Source organism: Lissotriton helveticus, chromosome 2_2 (assembly GCF_964261635.1).
Source record: "Lissotriton helveticus chromosome 2_2, aLisHel1.1, whole genome shotgun sequence".
Lineage (NCBI taxonomy): Eukaryota > Metazoa > Chordata > Amphibia > Caudata > Salamandridae > Lissotriton > Lissotriton helveticus.
The window spans coordinates 318,630,485-318,635,233 of NC_136060.1; the positions used below are offsets into that span (position 1 = coordinate 318,630,485).

Sequence of the window (4,749 nt, forward strand, 5' to 3'; positions counted from 1 at the left end):
ATCACATTATCCTCAAAAAGAATGCTGTGCAGGAAATTTCCAAATATGATGTTAGGACCCTTGAAGTTTGAACTGGATAAGCTGGTGGCTTTGAATGTTTTTGAGGAGATTGAGTCCTCTGAATGGTTAGAGCCAATGGTTTTGGCCCCTAAGGTTGGTGGAAAGAGCAGTAGAATCTGTGTGGACTTAAGAAGCTTGAACAAGTGGATATGGGTGGATCGTCAGCCTCTCCCTAACATCGCTGAGTCCATTACCATGCTCAATGGGGCCAAAGTGTTTAGTGTATTTGATCTGTCGTCGGCGTCTCATCAAGTACCGTTCCACCAGGACTCCAAACATCTTACATCCTTTGTGACGCCACTGGGAGCTTTTCGCTTTGTTAGGATGCCATTTGGATTAGCCTTGGCAGTGGCATGCTTTAGCGTGTCATGAAGATGGTTCTTGGTGATATGTCCACCATAATGTTCTGCCAGGATGATATTTTGATTTATGGTAAAGATGACAGTGAACATGACACCATGTTGAGGGACGTCCTCAAGAAGTTATGGGACAAAGGACTCACTGTCAACAGACAGAAATGTAGAATGTGCGTGTCCTCTGTCACTTACTTAGGCCTAGTTATCTTTGGGGAAGGCATCCACTCTAAATTAGAATTTGCCAAGAGTATTGCTAATGCCCCCGCTCCCCCTGATAAGGATCAAGTGAGGTCTTTTCTTGGGCTCTCTAAGTTCTACTCTAAGTTTGTAAAGGGTTTTGCGAACATTGTGGAGCCAATTAGAACTCTGCTCAAGAAGGGAACCCAATTTGCCTGGACAGATGATTGCAATGTAGCTTTCTGCTCTGTTAAACATGCTATTAGTGAAATGCCCACCCTTCGTCTTTTTGATACAAGAAAGAAGACAGTGCTCACTACTGATGATAATCTGTCTAGACTGGGTGCGGGTCTTACTCAATTGGATGCTGGGGTTGAGAAGGTGGTTGCATTTGCATCCAAGGCACTAAGAAAAGCTGCGCAACAATATTCCTACATTGAAAGAGAGGCACTTGCCATTGCTTGGGCCATTAGGCAATTTACATTTTATTTGTGGGGAACACCTTTTGTTGTAATGTCGGACCTTCGTCCTGAGTGAGAGATTGACTCCTAGGTTGAAGCAATGGAGTGAAGGCCTGGAGGAGTTCAAATTCCAGGTGCAATATCTTCCTGGTTCTGCTAATAAAGCCGCAGACTGTCCTTCCAGGATACCTATTGAGGACAGTGGTGAGTTTTGTGATGCTGAATCCATGAGAATTATTTTGTCAAAGAACCTGCTATCACAGAAAATGAGTGGGCTGAGGCCAAATCTCAAGACGTACTGCTACCTGTTGTTGCTGACTTTGGGAGCAAAGGGTGGCCAGGGTGAAAAGGTGTTGATGCTGAAATGGTACCTTTCTGGTCCATTAGAGATGAGCTAACATTACTGCAAAATCAGTTAATGCGTGGTGAAAGATTAGTACCCCCTTGTAACTTGAGACCCAAACTTGTCAATCTTGCATTTGGGAAGGAGTCTCACTAAGGCCCGGCTCCGTGAGACGTATTGGTGGCCAGGAATGAACTATCAAGGAGAGGAGGTAGTCAAAGAGTGTTACCAATGTGCCACGAATGACAAGATTCGGGTCACCAATTCTGCTCCCCTATCTCCAGTGGAGGTCCCATGTGAACCTTGGACTGAGGTGGATTTAGAACTTATGGGTGATTTGAGTTGATGGGGACTTCTGTAGGTTTTGTTATTCTTTTTGTGGATTACTCTTCACAGTGGGTATCCACTAGGTGTGTGAGCATAGCTTGCACTACAGTGATTCTAGACTTCTTCAAAGATGAATTTGCCTGTGAAGGTATTCCCGAGTTTTTGATCACTGACAACGGTGTACAATTTACTTCCCAAAATATGCAAGATTTCTTGAGATATTTTGGCATAACCCATCTTAAAATAGCCCTTTATGCGCTGCAGACCATAGGTCTTTGCGGAACGCATGAACAGGGTGGTCAAGGCTTGTGTTCAAAGAGCTTAAGAATCAAGAGTCCCGCTTAAGGAAGTTTTGTGAGACACTTGGTGGGCACATCGCACCACAGTTAATTATGTTATGCGGTGTTCTCCATTCCAGATGTTGTGAGGTAAGGTAAGGTAATATTTTATTGTTTGGTTAATTAAAACCTTTACAATTTCCATATAGAAACATAATAGCAACAAAATTCATATTCTAAAACCATTTAAATTAAACATATAAAACTGTCATGAATTATATTGACATACACAGAGCAGCAGCAGCAGAATTAATTTTCTAAAACCTTTTAGATAAAACGTATCTTTCGTGAATTGTATAACAAGCACAGAGCAGTTGTCAGTAAATGTTTACACTGTCCGTAAGTTAAGAAGGCAGGTCTCAATTTTCAAAGAGAGAGAGAGGGACTGTTCCATCATCAGTTAGTTCTTAACAGCAATAAGAGAAGATTTGCTGTTGGCTTAAAGGGCCATGTGGCGCAGTGATTAAGCAATCTGGTTACTTGACGCGTGATCTTTTGCCCCTGCTGCTGCAATGAATTGAACATTGGGTGGTCCGAGTTAAATATGTATTTTACAATTACTCTGTATTGGTATATAATATATTCTTACACACCACAGTTAATATTCATGGTACATATATTCAGCACAATGAAAGTGTAGTATGCAGTTTTCAAGGAATAATATTTATTCCATATTGGTACAGTACTTGTGCTTCTAACTGCATGTCAATATTTATAAATTATCTACATTACGTTCATGTAATTTACCAGTCATTACACAATTGTAGCTCTCAGTGAAAATAGGAAAGAAGGGGGTGATAGGTGAGTGAGGGACGTGGTAAAGGTGGTGTGACAGTGTTACATCACATTGAAATAAAAACGCCTTTACAATTGAGGTACTCGCAATGTTCCCAAAATACATCACACATAGGATAGACATTTTTTTTGTTCATTTGTTCCTATTGCGTGTAGGGTATGGCGTGGTCAACGTTTCGACCCCGAGAATGTAGAAGGGTTATTCTTCCCTCATGTGGGGGTCTTCATCAGGACAAGGTGGAGAGCCTAAAAAACAGGACATAGCTTATTATAAACCATAGTGGTGAGCTGGCGTATGACATGTAGGTTAACCTTCACGTTACCTACATGGTGTGGGGCGGACGTCATGTCTGGCGTCTCGTCTTGGGCTAGGAATAGCTCCTGTAGATTGCGAAATCTGGAATACATTATAAAAGCGAAGGGGGGAGGAGTAAGACCAGGGAAGCTAATCACTCAATGAGTCTTGATGGAGAAACCAGTGTACATAGACTTACTGTAGTCCGGCGTCTTAAGTGTGGTAAAAGGGGTCTTCATGTGGTATACTTCAAAAAGTGCAGACCATCATTCTGGAAATGTCATGAGACAGAAATAACGAATAAGTCTCTGTTCTGCATCAAGTGGGCATATGAAACAGTTAGCGTTGTTAATAAGCACCCGACTGCTCCTGAACTTAGAACTGTATTAAGCAACCATTGCAGCCGCAATGTGGCTGTCAAGTCTGAGGGAATAGCACGTGTAGTAAGTGGTATCCCCTGCTATTTAACGTTGTACTAACTATTTGCTTAAGGTAATAGAACAGAGTTGGCAGATAGATTACTGTTCTACATTCTGGGCAATAAATGACAAAATGAATAAATGAAAATGAATAAATAAATAGACTTGGAAGGTGGTTGTTCCACCGAAAGATCCACAATTTTAAACTATACAGGGCGCCCATAACAGCCGTCACGTGTCATTTAAGTCAAAATTAACACGAAGCGAAAGAAGTTACTTCCTCAACTGTACGAACGTTCAAGTAGCAGTTCAGTTAACAGATCAGGAGGTCAGTGAATGAGAGCGTTAGCATACCTTCTCTCTTGTAAAACTGCAGCGACCGGAGTGCCTCGGCTTGCCTGTGATTGTGGCTCCTCGCGGTGCAACCGCTGAATGCTGAAGTGGAAAAAGGGCTCGGCATTAGTAGCCAATCAGCTGCCTGCAATTGGAAAGGCCGGGACGAGTGACTCGCAAGCACGAGGGACCGTCTAAAAAACAAGTGTTTCAGGACTGATCAAAGGGCTGATTCATTAGCGCGAGGGACCGTCTGGAAGTCCGGGTATTTAAGGATAAATACACGGGCCGAAGCCTCATAGACATACCTCGTGGGCTGGGCTGACATCGTAGTGGGGGCAATGAGTGTCAAGGGTCAATGTTATAAAGGAGAAACCATCATTGTTAACATGCCTTCTACACATTAAATAAATTATTCCATATCTGTAGTCTGCAAAGTCGTAAAGCCATACAAATTGTTTGAATACATTCGGGCTTGATCAGATTGATTATATTCTTTACATCAAATGATCATAAGGAACTGGATATCACTAATTATACGACATTAAATCTGTGTGTGGATGTAGACAATTTGAATAGTGGAATAACAACATTATTATATATTAGATCGGATTATAGACTATCACCTAAACACTCATCTTATTGGCAAAACCATGTTCACTGGGTGGTTGGGTACAGTTGTACAGGATGAGGAAATGACGCCCAGGGAGCGCAATTAGAGTTCTACTACAGTGGTTCACCCAGAGTTAATTGTCAGTTTGCTCAAAAAATCAGATTTGTATCTATTCTGGGTCCAGACCTGCCATTTGCGCAAAATTAGCGTCCAGCTCGTTCAGGCCTTTATG

At 42.1% G+C, this 4,749-nt stretch overlaps 1 long non-coding RNA gene across 1 annotated transcript; it reads right to left on the bottom strand.

The window, feature by feature from the left end:
- Nucleotides 1-2,190: 2,190 nt before the first annotated feature.
- Nucleotides 2,191-4,012, bottom strand: LOC144821818 (uncharacterized). Its single transcript, XR_013608457.1, has 4 exons — nt 3,926-4,012; nt 3,352-3,423; nt 3,185-3,254; nt 2,191-3,103 (listed from the first exon to the last, which is right to left on the bottom strand). It is a non-coding gene; the product is annotated as an uncharacterized LOC144821818 (long non-coding RNA).
- Nucleotides 4,013-4,749: the final 737 nt, after the last annotated feature.